The following is a 21407-nucleotide window of genomic DNA, read 5'->3' on the forward strand; positions in this document are numbered from 1 at the left end:
ATGGGTTTGGATGCCGAAAATGTTTCGGGCACCACCGGCAAAGTGCCGGGACCACCGGAATGGTTCCGGAGGCCCACCGGGAGGGGTCACAAGCCCCGGAGGACTACGTGAGCCAAGTGAGGGAGGGAACCAGCCCCTAGGAGGGCTGGTGTGCCCCCCACACCCAGCCCATGCGCACCAAAGAGGGAGGGAGGGGAAACCCTAGGCGCTGGTGGGCCTAAGGCCCACCTAGGGGTGTGCCCCCCTCTCCCATCTGGGCTGCCGCACCACCTAGGGTGGGAACGCTAGGGGTGGCGCACCCCCCTCCCCTCCTCCTATATATAGAGAGGGTTTTGGGGCTGTTTGACACATAGTTTTCCATCTCTCTCGGCGCAGCCCTGCTTCCCTCCTTCCTCCTCTCCCACGGTGCTTGGCGAAGCCCTGCCGAGAGACCTCGTCTCTCCATCGACACCACGCCGTTGTGCTGCCGGAGATCTTCCCCAACCTCTCCCTCCTCCTTGCTGGATCAAGGTGCGGGAGACGTCACCGGGCTCCACGTGTGTTGAACGCGCGGAGGTGTCGTGGTTCGGCACTAGATCGAAATCACACCGCGATCTGAATCGCCGCGAGTACGACTCCATCAACCGCGTTCTAGCAACGCTTCTGCTTAGCGATCTTCAAAGGTATGAAGATACACTCACCCCTCTCTCGTTGCTGGTCTCTCCATAGGAAGATCTGAATATGGCATAGGAAAATTTTGAATTTATGCTACGTTACCTAACATATCCATCAACTCGTCATCAAGAAAATTTCTGGCGCCGTTGCGAGGGATTCCAGTCTTCAAGATAGGGGAGTTGCACACTATCTTTTACCTTTGCTTTTTAGTCTTGTTAGTTTGCTTTTCATGATTGGCATGATTAGCTAGGCTTATGGAAAACTGCACTCTTAGTTCGCTGCTTGGGGAAGGCCACTTTACCACATCCGTGGTAGAGAAGTCTCCTCCACCTACTGATTGTATCCCATTCAAAATACCACTTGGGATAATTGAAATAATTAGGCATGATTGTTATGCAGGAGATGGAATAGTCGATCCTAGTATTCATTTGTTGAAACTTACAAAACTTTGTGAGTTGTTTAAGATTTCAGGTTTGACAAGAGATGGAGTCATGAGGAAATTATTTGCCTTGTCACTCAAAGGAAAAGCATTGGAATGGTATAGGCTACTAGATGATTCTCACCTACGGGATTGGGAAGAGATTCAGTCTCTCTTTTACTCCAAGTTTTATCTTCTTCATGAAGTCCATGAGAATAGGAATTATGTTTATAATTTTTATCCTCATGACGGAGAGAGCATAGCTCAAGCTTGGGGGAGACTGGAAACTTTAATGCTAAAATGTCCTAACCATGGGCTACCCAAAGATTATGCTTACGTGGAGAGTAAGAGTACCTTTTTGCATGTGGATCATGGTAGCAATGTTTTATGTGATACTTATATTGTTGAGTTTATTCATGACCCCACTGAAAATTATTATGAGAAGGGAACATATGCTTATAGATATTTCAATAATATCAAGTTCCCTCTCTTTATGTTGAAGGTTTTGAAGCTGCACTTGTTTTGTCTTCCTATGCTTATTGCTTTGTGGTTCAATGAATTATTCTATTGCAATATTTCTATGCATAGGAAGCATGTTCGACTTAAATGTGCTTGGTACTTGCTTCTTGATGCTCTCTTTTGTTCTACAACTCTTATTCCTACGAGAGCATCATTAAAATCTTAAGCCTATCTTTATGGCTATAAAGAAAGAGCTCTTGGGAGGCAACCCAATTTGTTTTTACTTTCAGTTTTAGTGGTCTTGATGATTGGAACTACTCTAGCAACATCATTGTATCTTTATTTTTAATCTTTGTGCCAAGTTATAGCCTCCGATTGCAACAAAGTTTAAAAATTATGACATGCTGTATAGAAACAGATTATGTCTGCCTGACAGAAAAATTCGTCAAAAATCATCAGATCATCTTTTTGATCTGAATTTTTTTGACAGCACGCTCTGTATAATTACCCTTCTGACATCTGTTCTGTTTTTTTAATTTAAACTGTAGAAATGCCTTGAATAAATTATTTACTACCTGATGTTCTGTTCTATATACTCCCTCTGTTTCTAAATAGAAGTATTTTAAACGATTTCACTAAGGGTCTACATACGAAGCAAAATGATTGAATCTATACTCTAAAATATGTCTATATATATCCGTATGTAGTTCATTAGTGAAATCTCTACAAAGACTTATATTTAGTGACGGAGGGAGTATATAATTGGACAGCAGGTTGCATGGATACGGCCGGGCATGCATGCACCGCCTCTCGATGAATGCGTATTCTAATTAGCTGGCAAATCTTGCTTGCCATTGGCCAATTGCCAAACAGGAGGCACATGCCTATACGACTCGCCATTTACTACTGCACTTGGATCTCACGTCACCAGTCGTCTATAAACCAAGAGCATCACATGTGAGCTTCTGCGGAGTCGATCCATTCCCTGACGCAGACATCGATCCAGATCGAGAGAGCCGACCGATCGACCATGGCGAGGTCTGGTGGTCGGCGGGTCGTTGCGGCGGTGATAGTGGTGCTGCTGCTGACCACGGTGTCATCAGCATCAGCAGCAGCAGGGTTGATTCAGCACACTAGTAGAAAACAGGGCATTGAGCCAACAACATTTGACCTGGATTGGATATAAACCGGTTTTAAAGGGTCTGTCCGCTGGGCCCCCTCCCTGCAGCAAATGGCCGGAAGGCCTTTAGGACCGGTTTGTAACACAAACCGGTCCTAAAGGTTTTTGGACCGTTTGCTGCAGGGAGAGGGACCCAGTGGACAGACCCTTTAGGACCGGTTTGTATCACAAACCGGTTCTAAATGTTTTCTCATTTTTCCAGCAACTGCAGGGCCCCGCTGTCAGACCCTTTAGCACCGGTTTTTGACACAAACCGGTTCTAAAGCCCTCCTCTCCTTCCTCCCTGAGCACCCTATATTCCACCCCATTTTTTCTAGCTCGAGCTCAACTCCATTTTTGCTCTCTCCTTCCTCTTGGGAGCTCTAATCCATCCCCATTTTTCTCCACCATTTGTCAAGATTGTTGGCACCCATCGGTCCTATGGTTAGCATCAACATTCCCTCTTCCGGCATTGCAAGTTTTGCTCGTTTTCTTGCTCATTTCATTTTTGTTGTGCTGGCTAGGTGTTTGATGAAATGCCTAAGCTAGAGAGAGTTCATCATTTGTTATGTATACATATGCAATTTGAGCTCAAATTTAATTATGATTTGTGGTTTTTTTTAGTGTCGCGCGCCTTGTCCCCTTCCTCACCGCCGTCGATCGCCCCGTCACCGACACAACCTTGGTGAGCCTATTGTTTTTATTTACCAAAACAAATTTTGATTTGTATAATTTACATATTTACTTGTATATAATTTTCTTATTGTGTAAGATTTTTTTATATGTATAGCGCCATGGTTTTGATATCCGTCCCCATTGGCCCTCGTCCAGTCTATGATTCGGATGTGGTATATTATCTTTTATAACTACATATTTTTATTTCCTGATTATATGACAATTAATTACGCCGACCAACTTGACATAGATATTTTTATCTAGGAGGTAGTGGAACCGGAAATGCCAATCGACCCTTTTGGTGAGAAGTTACACTTAGTTGAACAAGAAAATGTTGGCCTGAAAGAAAGATTGAAAAAAACTGAAGAAAGGTTGGATAAAACTGAAAGAGAGAAGATGACCTTGGAAAAGGTTCTTGCCGGTGTCGTCGATGGTCACAAGAGCGAGATGGACGCAATGCGTCTGAAGATTAGAAAGATTAGAAAATATGCAATTAGTAAAGAGGCTTGGTATCATTATGCCGTCGGGTCAATTGTTACCTTTGTTGCGATTTTGATCGCATTTGTTGTTGTTTTTAAATGCATTAATTAGAGAGAGTTTTTATGGTTGGTTTCAGTGTGTGTTTTTATGAGAACTATATATGTATGGTCACTACGCTACTTTGGTTTTAACGTGTGATGAACTTTTTGTATTAATTAATTAATTAATTTAGTCATGATGATTTAGCATAATGGTTTTTGATAAATTTATATAATGCAGATGAACCGGCAATGGATGTACAGTGATCGACGTCGTCCCGAATTCCTTAATGGCATGCATAGTTTTCTCAATGTGGCTGAGAAAAACAGGCAGAATGGATTTATTTTTTGTCCATGTAAAAAATGCCAGAATAAGAGGAATTTCCCTAACTCAAGAACCATACACACCCACCTGTTGCAAGAAGGCTTCATGCCCAGTTATTTTTGTTGGACCAAGCACGGAGAAAGAGGGGTTGTAATGGAAGACAATGAAGAAGAAGAGGATAATGATAACTATCCTATGTTCGGTGAACACGATGATACTGAAATGGGGGAAGGCGAGCCTGAACTTGAGGACGTTGTTGATGAGTCTGATGATGATCTTCGTCAGGTCATTCGTGAAGAACAGATAAACTGCGGAAGTGAAAACGAGAGGTTGAAGTTGGAGCGCATGTTAGAAGATCACAAAAAATTGTTGTACCCAAATTGCGAAGATGGCCAGAAAAAGCTGGGCACCACCCTGGAATTGCTGCAATGGAAGGCAGAGAATGGAATATCTGACAAGGGATTTGAAAAGCTGCTGAAAATAATGAAGAAGATGCTTCCAAGAGATAACGTGCTGCCCTGCAGTACGTACGAAGCAAAGAAGGTTGTCTGCCCTCTAGGATTGGAAGTGCATAAGATACATGCATGCATCAATGACTGCATCCTCTACCGCGGTCAGCACGAGAATTTAAATGCCTGCCCGGTATGCGGTGCATTTCGGTATAAGATCAGGCGAGATGACCCTGGTGATGTTGAGGGCGACGACCGCCCCAGGAAGAGGGTTCCTGCCAAGTTGATGTGGCATGCTCCTATAATACCACGGTTGAAACGTTTGTTCCGAAACAAAGAGCATGCCAAGTTGCTGCGATGGCACAAAGAAGACCGTAAGGAAGACGATATGCTGAGACAACCCGTTGATGGGTCGCAGTGGAGAAACATCGACGATAAGTACGAGGACTTTGCACGTGACCCAAGAAACTTAAGGTTTGGTCTAAGTACAGATGGCATGAATCCGTTTGGGGAGCAGAGTAGCAGTCATAGCACCTGGCCCGTGACTCTATGTATCTATAACCTTCCTCCTTGGTTATGCATGAAGCGTAAGTTCATTATGATGCCAGTGCTTATCCCAGGCCCGTCGCAACCCGGCAACAACATTGATGTGTACCTGAGGCCACTGGTTGATGAACTTTTAGAGTTATGGGCTGACGAAGGTGTACGTGTGTGGGACGAGTACAAACAGGAGGAATTTGACCTACGAGGGTTGCTTTTTGTAACCATCAATGATTGGCCCGCTCTTAGTAACATCTCAGGACAGTCAAACAAGGGATACAGCGCATGCACACACTGTTTAGGCGAGACTGAAAGTATACATATAGGCAAGAATGTGTACCCGGGGCATCGTCGATTTCTTCCAGACAGGCATCCCGTAAGAAAGAAAGGAAAGCATTTCAAAGGCGAGGCAGATACACGGAGGAAGCCAACCCTCCCTAAAGGTACTGATATATATGACATGGTCAATATAAAAGTAATCTTTGGTAAGGGTCCTGGCGCACAATCTGTTCCGAATGACGCCGACAACCACGTAGCCATGTGAAAGAAGAAATCTATATTCTGGGAACTACCCTATTGGAAATTCCTAGAGGTTCGCTCTGCGATCGACGTGATGCACATGACGAAAAATATTTGCGTGAACCTGCTAAACTTATTGGGTGTGCATGGGAAAAAGTCGAGAGATACACCAAAAGCACGGCTGCACCACCAACGTATGCACGAACGAGACGACCTGATGAATCGAGAGAATTTCAAAGGTCCTGCCAGCTACGCTCTTACCAAGGAAGAGAAGGAGATCTTTTTCCAAGTCCTGAGCAGTATCAAGGTCCCGTCTGGCTACTCGTCGAACATAAAAGGAATACTAAACCTGGAAGAGAAAAAGTTCCAAAACCTAAAGTCTCATGACTGCCACGTGATCATGACCCAGTTACTTCCGATTGCATTGAGGGGGCTTCTGCCAGAAAACGTGCGAGTACCCATTGTGAAGCTATGTGCATTCCTCAACGCAATTTCTCAGAAGGCAATCGATCCAGCAACTCTACCAAGTTTACAGAAGGACGTGGTCCAATGTCTTGTCAGCTTCGAGTTGGTGTTCCCACCAACCTTCTTCAATATTATGACGCACCTCATAGTTCACCTAGTCCAAGAGATTTCCGTTCTCGGTCCTGTATTCTTACACAATATGTTCCCCTTTGAGAGGTTCATGGGAGTCTTGAAGAATTATGTTAAAAACCGTGCTAGGCCAGAAGGAAGCATGGTCAAGGGCTATGGAACAGAGGAGGTCATTGAGTTTTGTGTTGACTTTATTCCTGACCTGAACCCGATCGGTGTTCCTCAGTCGCGCCATGAGGGGAGACTGCGTGGAAAAGGCATGCTAGGAAAGAAATCAACAACATGTATGGACGAGCAATCTTTCACTCAAGCACACTACACAGTTCTAGTTAATTCCAGCTTGGCGGCTCCATATATCCAGGAACACAAGGATATTTTACGCTCGGAATACCCGGAGCAACCTGAAGATTTCATTGCTAAAGAACACGCGAAGACTTTCGGCGGTTGGTTGCAAAGACGTCTCATTAATGACAGCATTGTTGAAGATGAGCTATACTTGTTGGCCAAGCAACCATCTTCGACTGTATTGACCTTTAAAGGGTACGAGATAAATGGTAACACATTTTACACGGCAGACCAAGATAAAAAGAGCACCAACCAAAACAGTGGCGTCCGGTTTGATGCAAAAGACGACAACGGGCAAAGGGTCACATACTATGGTTACATAGAGCAGATATGGGAACTTGACTACGGACCTTCCTTTAAGGTCCCTTTGTTCTGGTGCAAATGGTTCAACCTGTCAGGCGTGAAGGTAGACCCGAAGTACGGAATGACAACAGTGGATCAGAAGAATCTTGGGTACGGCAATGATCAATTCGTCCTAGCCAATGATGTAGCTCAGGTTTTCTATGTGAAGGACATGTCTAGCAGACCGAGAAAAAGAAAAGATAAGGAAGCGAATACATCAGACGATGAGCCAAGGCGCCACATAGTTCTTTCAGGGAAAAGAAACATCGTGGGAGTCGAGGACAAGACAGACATGTCAGAAGATTACAATAAATTTGATGAAATTCCTTCCTTCAAAGTCAAAGATGATCCAAGCATCCCGTTAAATGATGAAGATAGTCCATGGTTACGGCGCAATCAGAAGACAGGCAAGAAGAAAAATAGATAGGGGGTGTTGTTGGTGATGTGTAATAATGTATTAAACCTTTTATGTAATTGTGTTGACCATTTTGATAAATATTAAAAATTTGACCAGTTTCCACTAAATTTGATCATTTTCATAAATATCATTTTTTATTTTTTAAGTGTAAAAATGACATTTTGACAATTTGTAAAAAATGTAAAAAAAACAGAAAAGGAAAACAAAAAAATAAAATAAAAGAAGAAACAGAAAAAAGAAAAAGGAAACAAAAAGAAAAAGAAAACAGGAAACAGAAAAAAGGAAAAAATAAAAATAAAAGAAGAAACAGAAAAAAGAAAAAGGAAACAAAAATAAAAAGAAAACAGGAAACATAAAAAAGGAAAAAAGAAAAATAAAAGAAGAAACAGGAAAAAGAAAAAGGAAACAAAAAGAAAAAGAAAACAGGAAACAGAAAAAAGGAAAAAAGAAAAAGGAAAAAAACCTTTAGGACCGGTCTGTAACAACAACCGGTCCTAAAGGTGGGTTCGGTTCGCGCCCGAATTTGGTCCCTTTAGCACCGGTCTGTGTTAGCAACCGGTGCTAAATGGTCTTTAGCACCGGTTGTTAACACGGACCGGTGCTAAAGGCCCTATACCTCTCCGGGGTCGCCAACTTCTCGCCTTCCCGCGCGTGCCTTCTCTCCTTCTCTCGCCTCCTCGCCGCCTCGATCTCTCCTCGCCGCCTCGCCGCGCCGTCGCCTCCTCGCGCCGCCGCCGCCTCCTCGCCCGCGCCGCCGCCGCCTCCTCGCCGCGCCGCCGCCTCCTCGCGCCGCCTCGCCGGCCGACGATCCTCGCCGCCTCCTCGCCGCGCCGTCGCCTCCTCGCCGCGCCGGCCGCCGCCTCCTCGCCGATCCTCGCCGCCTCCTTGCGCGCGGCCTCCTCGCGCCACCTCCTCGCCGATCCTCGCGCCGCCTCCTCGCCGCAACGTCGCCTCCTCGCCGCCTCTTCGCCGCGCCGTCGTCAAAGGTATATCCATATTTTCGTATATCCATATTTTCGTATATTCACGTAAGGACATCCTATAAAAAAAAGTTACGTGAAGCCGCCTTCATCATATTCCGACGATTCCGTAAAACCCTAAACCGACGATTCCGACGATTCATAGTTTACCCTAAACCGACGATTCCGTAAAACCCTAAACCGACGATTCCGATGATTCCGACGATTCATAGTTTACCCTAAACCGACGATTCCGACGATTCCGTAAAACCCTAAACCGACGATTCCGACGATTCCGACGATTCATAGTTTACCCTAAACCGACGATTCCGACGATTCCGTAAAACCCTAAACCGACGATTCCGACGATTCCGACGATTCATAGTTTACCCTAAACCGACGATTCCGTAAAACCCTAAACCGACGATTCCGACGATTTCGTAAAACTTTCCGGCGATTACAATTCCGTAAAACTTTCCTACGATTCCGACGATTCCATAACTGCGGGGAAAGTTTCCGACGATTCCGACGATTACAATTCTGTAAAACTTTCCTACGATTCCGACGATTAATTCCATAACTGCGGGGAAAGTTTTCGACGATTCCGTAAAACTTTCCGACGATTCCGTAAAACTTTGCGATGATTACGACTCCGACGATTCCGTAAAACTTTTCCGTAAAATTTCCGGTTCCGTAAAACTTTTCCGTAAATAATTTTGCTAAGTTAAATTCTTGTTACTAGCAGGTGTTGAGCTATGGATCCCCAAGAACCACATGATCAGCACGCCGATCAGCTCGCGGAAATGGGTGAGGCGGAGAAGGAAAGATACATGTGCCAGATGATTTTTGAAGATGCAACGGCCATATATCATGATGACGACGGTGGGCATGCGTTTAGCAATCAATTTTTGAACGACTCCAGTGACGGAGCTGAGAATATAGAAGATGTAGTAGATGAAGAAGTGCCCTCCGGAACAAACTCTGCCAATGTATATCTCAAGTCACTGTTGACGCAACAATTAATTTGTATTGCACTTACTAACGAATCATTATTTTCCCGTTTAGGTGCCCTCCGGAACACCTAGCGCAAGTACTGAGACAAAGTCAAAACGAGGCCCGGCCGCAAGGTTGAAAGATACTGCAAGGTACTCGATCGATAAAGTTGCTGCTGATGGCAAACCACTGGAACCCCCAGAAACTTATCGCAAATTTGTAAATCAGTGTGGAGTTGTTGTAAGAGACCTGGTCCCGATCAACTTAATAGAATGGAATAAGCCGAAGACCGGCGCCAATGTTGGAGCTACTTATGTCGATGACAGATTGAAAAGAGTGCTTTGCGACACGGTCTGGCTAAATTTCAGCGTAGCGGAAGATAAGAAGAAGAAAGTCGAGGAGTGGGCTTTGAAGAAGATGGCCACACAATTTCAGAGGTGGAAGAAAGACTTGTGGAAGAAATATAAGGACGAAGATCCAGTTTTCACTGGGCACCTAGTGAAGATAAGAGACGCTTGGCCTGATTTTAAGGCGTACAAGAAATCGGGTGTCTTTACATCCCGATCAGCCACAAATACGGAGAATGCGAAGAAGAAGAAATATCACCATATTTTGGGGTCAGGTGGCTACATGACTGCCCTGCCTAGGTGGCGACGCTATGAAGATGCGCTTCTGAAAAGAAATATCATTCCACAGACACATGACTGGCCCGATAGGTCCAAGTTCTGGTTGTTCGCGCATGGGGCAACGTTGGACGCTGAGACTGGGATGATTGTTGCGGAGGGACCATGGTCGGAAAAAATAAGACAAGTCGTATCACATCTAGAGAAGGCAATAGAAGTTGTTCGAAAAGGAACTTTTGTTCCCGATAGAGAGAACGACGAGTTGACGAAGGCACTCGGGAACCCCGAAAAGTGGGGACGAACACGAGGCTTTGGAGCCACTACCCCGTGGAACCAAGGGTTTCCGGCGGACCTTGGCACTTACAAAAGCCGTGGTAGAAGCAAGAGGAAGGCGCTGGAACGGATAGCGACATTAGAAGAAAAGGTGTCGTTTCTCTTGAAGAAAGGGGGACACCCTGTACCTGACACTGAAGAGGAGGAAGAAGATCCTGCACCTGATGCTGATAGGCAACAATTAGAAGACGATCCTGTAGCAGATGCCATCCCATCTCAGCATAAAAGCAGCGTGGGTTCCACGCAGCTGCAGCTAGAAGACGGTCCTGCAGTCGAACCGTCGGCGCCTCACTACCCCGTGGATGATGTCACGGAGAAGACAAACTGTGAGATACATATGCCAATGGGGAACATATCCTTCATGGTGGCTTCAGGCTATGCTTTACCGAATCAACCTGGAGCAACCTACCATGGTGGTCAGATTCCAGCATCCCATGCTCGTGTCGGGTTGTCAACAATTACGTCGGGATGCCAGTCAATTGAGCTTGATATTCCTGGAGGTGAAGGTGAGAAGACACTGGGAGAAATGGAGCTTGGTATCATCTTGTGGAAGAAGAAACACATCGTGTTTCCTAACGCGGCGCCAAGGCCACCGACTCCTCCAGGTACAATTATGCACCACCTCCAACAATTACTGAATGTTGCACCACATGTAAGCCTATTTTTAATAGTTTTTTCACTTTCGTACAGAGAATGCACGACCTCCAAGTCCACCCCCCAACGCACCTCCAAGTCCACCCCACAACGAAGATAGGGAGCCCGAGGCCGAGTGTCCATCGCCCGTGCACTCCAGTGAGCCGACGGATGCGCGCACTACGGGTACGGCAAAGCGGAAGCTGCAGTTCAGAAGAAACGGGAGTCCTCCCAAGAAGAGAGAAAGGAAACCCAATAAAATCAAGACTCCCCCGAAGTTACCAGGCCTGATGACTCCGGAGGAACTAGACGAGGCCGTGAAAGCCAAAAACAAAGCATGGTTCGCACGGTTTTCCCTGAAGCCCCCTCCAGACATCTGGAAGGAAACTCTGAAGAACGTACCAAAGTGGAAAATTGAGCGCACCATCGACAACTTATAATATCCTGAACTGCCGCCACCGCCGCCCCTTTCAGACTATGAACGGTTCATTGAAAAGATGCACACCGCACAGATGAAGCAGGCGGAGCAGATGAAGCAGGCGGAGCAGACGAAATGCGGGAAACAAGTTCCCCAGCTCGGACAACAAGAAGCACAGTCAATTGCCCCGCTCAAGGTGTTATCTGACCAGGCTTCAGTGTCCGGTCCACGCATGGGCGACGTAGGTTACGCTATTGCTGATGTGGTATATAAATATAAGCCCGAGCAGCCTCTGGTCGAAAATCCTAGTGCTCTAACAACCCAACTATGGAATTTACATGGTTGGTACTTGGAGGCCGCAAGGCAAAAGAGAGACTGTATCATGGCGGCAGTTCAGGATCAACACTACTTCGGAGAGTACGGTGTGGAGGTTGGGTTCGATGATTTTTTCCAGATGTACAATCAACGTGCCCTCGACAAAGCTATCGTCAGCTGCTACTGTTTGTAAGTGATTTATTTGTGTAATTTAATTATTTAGTTAAGCTCGCGTTCATTGCCCGTATAATTATCACTCACGAGACATTCTTTTTGTACGCTACTATGCAGAATGAAGATTCGTGAATGCAGGCTGGCAGGAATCTGGGACTTTTGGTTCATTGACCCGTATTCGTTTCATCAAGAGACAATAGAAAAGTTCAACAAGGATACACCGGATGATTTGCTAAGGTTTTTGAAGCGACAAAGTACCAAAAAAGAAATACTTTGGCCCTACGCATTCAAGTGAGTGTTACTGTCTTGTACACATTCCATTTTGCTTACCTGATGTTAAGTGTAATTGATGAGTATGCATGACTGCGTTTGTACACGTGCGCAGGTCCCACTTCATATTGTTCATCATTAGAATCGATCAAGGAGTGGTTGAAGTCTGGGACCCGTTAACCTGGGACGCTGACAAATGGAAGAGCGCGCGTCAGATGCTTCAAAGGTATATATATATCGGCCTCTTTCGTTCATCGGCCTCTTTTTCGTTCATTTCCTGATATCAAGTAAGTAATAATTAACTCTTGTATTCATTTTTCTTTGTCGGCCAGGGTTTGGCAAATGTTCATCAAGGAAGAACCCCGTACATGGGCAGACAAGCTCCACTTTCAGATTAACAAAGTAAGTAGTACTACGTACCCTGGTTTCAATACCATTACCATTCTCTTGATTATTATTAATTTGACTGAATTATGTTCTCGTATATAGGGCGTCCCGCAACAACCACAGGGCACTGATTATTGTGGATACTACGTTTGCGAGTACATTCACAGGATTATCAATGAGAAATCCCGTACTTTCAGAAATCTAGAGGTACGTAACCGGATCTTCATAACTTTATTTATGTTGCCATCAATTATGTTAGTTTTGTTCATAACTTAATTGTTTTCATCTACTTCTTTTAAAGCTGCAACGAAAGCGGGCGATGCTAAGACCAATCCAACGTTGCAAGGCAGTTGCAGAGGAATTGGCAGGATTTCTCCTCACGCAAGTCATAGATGAAGGCGGAGAATTTTTCCATCCTATGAACCAATAGCCAGCTCCCTTCTCTATGCAAGTATAGAGCTATATATAGGAAACGAACTTCAAATTATGTAATGATAATCGGTCCAGTACTTCGTGTTACATGTATATATGTATTTTTATTTGGTGCATCAACATTTAACCGCAAACACGGAATCGGAGAAACACTTAACCGCAAACACGGAATCGGTGTTTCCGGATACGTGTTTCCGATTACGTGTTCGTAAAAAACGGAACACGGACACACGGAATCGGAAACACGGAATCGAAAAGACGTAAACGGAAATACGGAACCGGAAACACGTAAACGAAAACCCTGAAAATACGGAACACGGAAACACCAAAATACGGAATCGGAAACCCTGAAAAGAAAAGGAAAAAAAAAAGAAAAAAAAAGCATTAGGACCGGTTGGTGTTACCAACCGGTCCTAAAGGTCCTCCGCCTGCGCGCACTTTTCGGCGCCCACGTGGAGGCCTTTAGCACCGGTTTGTAAGAGACCGGTGCTAAAGTGGGGGGCCTTTAGTCCCGGATACGTAGCACCGGATGTGTATCCGGGTCCAAAGGCCCTTACCAACCGGTTCTAATACCCCTTTCTCCACTAGTGGCAACGACGGCACCGGCCAAGGCGCGGCGGCTCCCTCCGACGCTCCCTACAGAGCCCTTCCCGGTGCCAAAGCCCCCTTCTTCATCGTCGTCGTGGAAGACGGTGAGCCAGGGGCGGACCCACGTTGATGTGAGTGGGGCCAGTTTTGAAAACCCTGTAGAATTTGATTGTATATTTAGAAAATATATACTAAAACTCTTTAAATTTATACAAAATGTGTTAAAATTTACCCCCACTCAAGTATTTTGCCCCCACTCAATAAAGTTTCTAGGTCCGCCCCTGCTCCTCGCCACCGCCTCCCCACGGAACCACCGTCCGGAAAGCGTACGTAAGATGATATATACTTATATGGCATGGAATAGCAAAGTATGCGGCTACACAAGAATCTTCATGCATGGTGCTGCCCTTGATCTATCTGTGTGAGTGTGGCTGTGCGGGTTCATGTCGTCGTTCTATTCCGTTTCATATGTAATATATACCAAGGACGAATAAAATGATAATGCTCGTGTGGATGCGTGTTCTTTTTTCCAGAAAACACCTATAATTTTACTCATACACATAACCATTACAATTAAAAGCATTTACAGCCGGACTTAGCAAATATAACCTCCTAAACATTCACGAACGCGTCGTGCAATCGGTGACTTGACGTGTTCGTTTTGAGCTTTTATTTTTTCGTTCGCGCAATCATATTTTCCTTTTTTTTCCTCATATGTTCGGTTACTTGCATGTAATTGATGAAGAAAAAAAGAAAAAAAAGAAAATAATGAATTAGAAAAGAAAAAAGATAGTCCGGAGCGGGATCGCGTCTTACGTGATGGACTGACCGGTCATGTTCGCTCATGTCCGCGAACCCTCGTATCCACCGATGAGGCTATGTTGCAGGGAAAAGGGTGATGGCCCGCCCAGTTTTATTGCAACAAGCTGGGCCTAAGGGTAAATCCAGGGCATAATTATCAAAAAGTTAGGCTTCTCTTCAGACCGGCCCGTCCAAACTTTTGATTGTAGCTTCACCGCTGCTCATATGCTTTTTATATTTTAAATGAATATAAAGGATGTCCGTCAGTTCAAACGTTTAAGAAAAAGTAAAAAGTCCGATTAAATAAAAAAAAAATCCAGACACAAACCGAAAATGACGTTTGCATTGTTTGAGGAGGATATAAGAAATGTATGTTCTAGCATGTACAATGCTTTGGACCAAGATCCAAAAAATACCACATAATAAGAATCAGAGAACTCCTCGTTGCCGCCTTAGAGCAACTCTAGCAGACCCTGTATAATTGCGACCTGCAAACGCGTTTTACAGTTTGATGAAGTGGGGTTTTGCGGAACGAAATGTTGCGCTGCAGAACAGAACCCGTATAACCAAACTGCATAATTTGAATTAAAACATTTGCGGGCGAAATTGGAACAACAATCTACATAGAACATGATCATACAAGCTACATTCACAGCCTGCATCACTTACTAGAGGGGGGAGCATACCTACTGGAGCTCATCGGAGCTCACTAGAGCTACTAGCTATCCTACCGCACTACGCAAAATTGAGCTCACCGGAGTCGAGCTCGTGCGGTAGTAGATGCGCAGTGAGTGCGCTCAGTCGTCGTCGTCGGAGGAGGAGAGCTCGATGTAGATGCGCTCCTGCGTAGTCGCTTCGCGGCGCCACTCCTCCACCTTGTGGCCGAAGGCGAGGGCCAACGCGACACCCTGCTCGTAGAGCATGGTGTTGATCTCCAACTCCCTCCGACGGCGCTGCTGGTCCTCTTCCGCCTCTCGAGCACTCCGCGCCAGCAGCACGGGCAAAAGGCTATCCGCCTCCGCTGGAGGGAGGAAATCCTCCGGTCCGACGACGGCCCCGGCACGTCGCTCCGGCACCGCCTCGGCCTCCGGCCCCATCTTCACCGACGGGAGCTCTTTGAGCTCCCTCTTCACCGGGGGGAGGGAGGAGCACGAGCGCGAGCTTGACGCCTCAAAGGAGTTGCCGTAGAAAAGGCGGTCGCGCGCGCGGTCGTACTCCTCTGTCTCGCGACGGAGGAGCGACGATGGCGGCGTCTGGCCCCACTGCGTGTACCGGCGGGCGGCGCGCTTACGGGCGGCGTCGGATCTGGCGCAACGAGCCCTCTCGGGGTCGTCGTTCCTACGGCTACCGGAGTTGGCCATCACAGACGGTGGAATGGAGCGGCTAAGCGGCGGAATGGAGGTGCGCGGCGGCGGATTGGAGGTGCCGGCGGTGAGGTGGGGGGACTTTTCGCGGCGGCAGAGGGATAGGGTTTTGACCGCATCCAGCGGTCGAACCCGCAGATATACCGGTCGAGCGCTTGCGTTTACGGACCACCGCAAAAGTTTTACGGGTCGGGCTGCGTTTACAGTATCCGCTTTGACAAAAAAAACAGCCCAAACCCGTATATTCGCTGGATTTTTTACGAACCGGACGTTTTGCAGGGTCTGCTATAGTTGCACTTAAGGGCCGCGAGGACTAGGTGGCGCTCATGGGCTCCCAAGTGGGACGTGTCCCATATAGCTCGCTCGACTGCTGCTCTTGCTTGACATTGCGAATTAACTGTCTGGATCCATCTATCGATTGTTTTTCAAGAGAAAAGTTAGTGATTTTTGTTTCTCTTGTAAGCACCTGCTGTGAAAAAGTGCATGAATTCGAAATATGTCTCCAAATTTGAAAAGGTTCATGAATTTAAAAATAGTTCACTAATTTGAAAAAGTTCATGAGTTTGAGAAATGTTCAAGATTTATTCACGAATTTGGAAAACGTATAAGAAATTGAAAATAAACCTATCACTTCATCTATTTCGAAAAAAGTTCATGGATTTGAAAAAAAATCATCAATTTTGGAAATAGTCCGTGGGTTTTCTAGCACAAATCTTGGATTTGAAGTTCGTTGATTTTGACAAAAAAAATCATGAATTTTGAAAAGAAAAACACTGGTTTGAAAACGTTAATCGGAGCTCAAAGACCAAGGGGGCTCGTTGTTGGGAAATGTCACCGGCCGTGGACGTGGTGGACTTTGTTTTCCTCACTCGAGATATGGCAGGCCGTGGGGGAGCTTGGTTGACTTATTTCCCTTATCTTTTTTGTTTCTTTGCGTAAGAGGGGTGGATGGGGATGAAGATAATACTTTAATCAAAAAGACTGCTTAGAATTCATTTAGATGAGATATAATTTGGTCTTATTCACTTGAAAAACAAAAACAAACATATAATAATGCTACATCCACGTTAGCACATGCATTTTAAAATATCATATTCAATAATTATAAAAATAAATGAGACATAACTAAAACTCTGCTAGATCGATTCTAGCTAAACCGTTAATTAAACGGCTATTAGCAAGGAAATCGTACAGCCATGCGATGACCCGTTTAAATTTGGGTCAGCCGACCGGCATCTAGCACTGGCCTTCCATGAAGGACATTTTACTGTTCCTTCATCATGGGGCTCACGTGATAACGGAATTTCAAACCAACCAATAATTTACAATCGTTTTGAACTTTTATGCTAATGACCAGATAATACATTGAATTTCAACTACCGGGATATGGTCAGTGGCGGAGTCAGAAAAGAAACGGAGGGTGTGCATATCTAATTTTTTTCTATCTAATCCAAGTGTCATACAATAGTTGGCAAAAATACGATACAAATAGCCCAATCAAGTCAGACAACATTATAGTTCTCAAATATTCCAAATTTACAACATTGTAAATACAAATATTCTTACATGAAAGATACACATAGGCCCCCCATTAGCTTTCCCTTTGAACAAATAACACACAAAGCAATACGCTGCTTCCTTTGAGACATTGTATTCTAGCCAACTGTCCTTTTCAAACCAAACAAAACTAAAGTGTCAATTTTTATCATAGGTTTTCCTGACTTCAAAAGTATGTGCCTATGGACGACATGCTATTTTTGCAATATATCTTCTTTGACCACTATCTTGATCATTAAAATCATACTCTAAAATAGGAGTTCTTTTTGCCGGATCACCTGAAAAGACATGTGCACTTGGCTGTTGGGGTGGTGGAAGACTTGGCGTTGCCTCTTCAATTTCAATATCGATCTCAGTATCAATGTCCGTATCAGAACTGATTGGAGGTGGGGAATTAGGACACCCCGCATTTCCAATATCTTTGATGTGATGTTCAATAGCAATCTTCCTCGTTTTCTCTTCATGTTTACGAAAAAGGTCTAGAATGGGACCATTCCTCTTCATGTTTTGCTTTGCAATTATATCAAAATTAAAACATCACTGCCACCCCAGTAGCAACATACCAAATCAGTTCTACACCTCGACTGGGCATCAATTTACTAAACAGGAAAGCATCAATTTTTGGGGAGGCTTTGAATTTCACCTTGCTGATTTGTTCAAGCGAAGGGCTGTCGCCTGCACTATGGTGGTCACTGGCTTGAGGCCGTCCGGCGATGAGGACCGAAAACCGCAGCAGGGGAGACGACCACTGGCGCCTGGCGGGAGTGACGGCGGCTGAGCGGGGCGAGCGGTGAGAGGAGGGGAGCAGCGACCAACGAGAGGAGGGGAGTAGCGGGAGCAGCGCGAGGAGGAGACCAATAGAGGGGAGAGGGGAGAGGGGGGAGGAGCGCCGAGAGTCGCCGGAGCCTGGAGCCATGGTAGCTGGCGAATGCTGCTGGGGCGAGACCACGGGAGGTAGAGACAAGACGAGGCAGAGACGAGGACCCTAGATGGGCACTGTTGGCTCGGCTTGGACAGTTTTTGGGCTAAATTAGTACTACATGCTTTTTATTTCCTAAATTCCGGACGAGCCACGGCCCACCGTGCCTATACGCTGCATCCGCCGGTGGATGTGGTCCTGGTCTCATGGTTAGTCGAGCAGGAATGTAGAAAAGAAGGGATAAAATATCAAAAATGCGATAGCGCAGACTAACACAACGCAAAACTGTGTATTTTTGGGAGCAACAAAATACTCCCTCTGTTTCGAAGTAAAATTATTTTTGGAATTTCAAATATAGACTACATATATTTGTATATGACGTATTAGATTGTATATTCGTTCATTTGCTATGTATGTACTCCCTCAGTTCTAAATTACTTGTCATGAAAACAAATAAAAATAAATATTTTTATAATAAAATTCATTTCACAACAAATTATTCCGGACAAAGAAAACAGTTTATATTAAAAAAATAAAAAAACGGAAGGAGTAGATCTTACATAATACGATATTAGGTTTCTCGTTCTCCAAGCCCCAAGCCCTCGCCCCACCACCCACAAACACATTCTAAGCCCTCGCCCCCCACCACTTACGCACACATTTTGTATACATAACTATATTCAGACGCTATGCTGTCCAAAACGAGCGTCCATTTAAGTGGAATGCATATGAACAATAGAAGTTCAAAAAGGATGTATACAGATAATAATAGTTCAAAAAAGAACCTTGAACCGGTAGACGATGACGAAATCGAACCCTGAAGTGGTAATCCCTGAAGTTTGCACTCTCAAGTCAGTAATCCCGGTCTAAAAAAAACCTTAACAGCATACCCAAACAGGGATTGCATGCGTGGCAAGTGAGGGTCGGGATTGTTTTTTTTCCTTTTTTCAGACAGAAGGAGAAGGCCTTGTTGCTGCATATAGGGTGGGCCGGCCCAGCTTAACAGCCCATTCACTCACTTAGTCCAGGATGGTCAGTCGCCCAGCCCGAACAGGATTCAGTCGAGGGAGTCTCCTTGCCTGCTGCTGTGCTTTGGGTGACGGCAATGGCGACGGCCTGGTGATCGTCGGAAGCGGCAACGATCGGGGCGGCGTTCGACGGCGAGCGACCGGCAAAGGTATGTCCCCGTCGTCCACCTCCGCTGGGCACCATTCTTTTTCATATGTCTGCAGAACATTAGGGTTAGGGGTTAGGGTATTTGGGGCTCTTTTTTGACAGTAAAAGCTGCGATTTTTAGTGATACTTCTTTGTTTTTTCAGTTTAATTATGGATCCAACGGAGATTCTGAACGTCCGATTCCACATCGGTGGCGACTTTGTTCGCATTGGTCCCAATTTTCAGTATGTTGGTGGGGATGAAGAGATGTCAGAGATCGAGAGAGATAAGCTCTCACTGCAGGAGGTGAAGGGCTTTCTGAATGATCATATGCCATTGAAGGAGTCGATGAAATTATATTTTCAGGTGCCAGGGAAATCAATGGCAGATGGCTTGATGTTTCTTCATGATGACAGAGCATGCTTGCAGATGGCAGAGTACACAGATGTTGGTGGAGTTGCTGACATTTATGTTGAGTACCATGGAGAAGAAGACAATGAGAATAGCAGCAGTCGTAGTGATTTTGAGATGGATGAGATGGTCAATTTGAGTGATGCTGATGAACCTGCCATGGTGATAAGTGCTGATACAGGTGCCTGTTCTGATGATGATTTGCAGTTTGTGCAGGAAGTGTTGGTTCGAGATGATAGTGGTGTGATCACTCAGATTATTTCTAGTCCTGTGAAGCACATTCATGTAGATGCTAGAGCAAGGAGAGTTGGAGAAGAGCAGGTGCCTGCACAGCAAGATGCTGTGGATGGATCTCAGTTTGCAATTTCTCAGGTGTTAAATCCTTCAGCTCATGCATCAAGACAGGGAGAAAGGATTTCAATGCAAGAGAAGATCAGAAAGAAAATATTTGTTAGAATCCAAGAACAAAGGGAGAAAGGTGCAAAGTTTCATGGAAAAATATGCCCAAGCATATTTAAGAAGTTGAAGGCCAGTATAGCAAGGACCCAGTTCATGGAGGTGTTGTGGGGTGGGAAAGATTCATTTGAAGTGCAAATACTAACTGGCAGAAAGAGGAAGTACACAGTCAGTCTTGTAAATAGGACTTGCTCTTGTGGGTACTTTCAATTAGCTGGTCTACCTTGCTCTCATGCAATCTGTGCTATCTACAAGAGCAAGAAGACTTTGGAAGATTACATTGCTCCATGCTACTCAGTTGATACCTTCAACAGCATATATGAGCACTGTCTGCAACCTGTGGAAGGTGAGGAAATGTGGCCCATTTCTCCCAAACCTAGGCCTGAAGCTCCAGGTTATGTGAGGATGACAGGTAGGCCAAAGAAAAATGCTAGGAAGAGGGAAGACAATGAGAAACCTAAGCCTACAAACAAAATGAGCAAGCATGGCACTGTAATTACTTGCTCACTCTGTCACACAGCTGGGCACAATAAAGGAGGCTGCAAAAAGAACCCAGAGAGAGCCAACAAGAAGAATGCTCACCTTCTTAAGACTACCAAAAAGAACAAGGCATCAGAGGTAATTTAGTTTGAATTTAACTTGCTGTAACTTGCTGTATATGTGTCCTGTATATTTAACTTGTTGTAACTTGCTGTATATGTGTCCTGTATATTTTAGGTACATGGGCAATCATCTAATGCACCAGCACATAGTGGACCAAGTGCCCAAGCTAGAACTGCTGTTGCACCTACAGGAAGTGGACCAAGTGCCCAAGCTAGAACTGCTGCTGCACCTGCAGGAAGTGGACCAAGTACCCAAGCTAGAACTGTTGCTGCACCTACAGGAAATGCACCAAGTGCCCAAGCTAGAACTGCTGCTGCACCTACAGGAAGGGGACCAAGATCTTCTACATTTAAGCCTCCAAGAAAGACCTCTTCAGATGCACATGCTGGAACATCTACTTCTGGTGCAACAAAGAAGAGAAAGAGAGTTCCTGCATCATCTCTTCCTAGCTATAAGTACTTCGATTGCAGTGGCAATGTGTAATCTTCTTTGAAGCAAGTGTTATGTAATGTTGCAAACCTGGTAGTGAAGCAGCTTTTGGAATGTTTGCAAACATTTATCTGATGTTGCAGCTGGTAGAAATATTTATCAGACATATATT

Source organism: Hordeum vulgare, chromosome 6H (genome assembly GCF_904849725.1).
Source record: "Hordeum vulgare subsp. vulgare chromosome 6H, MorexV3_pseudomolecules_assembly, whole genome shotgun sequence".
Lineage (NCBI taxonomy): Eukaryota > Viridiplantae > Streptophyta > Magnoliopsida > Poales > Poaceae > Hordeum > Hordeum vulgare.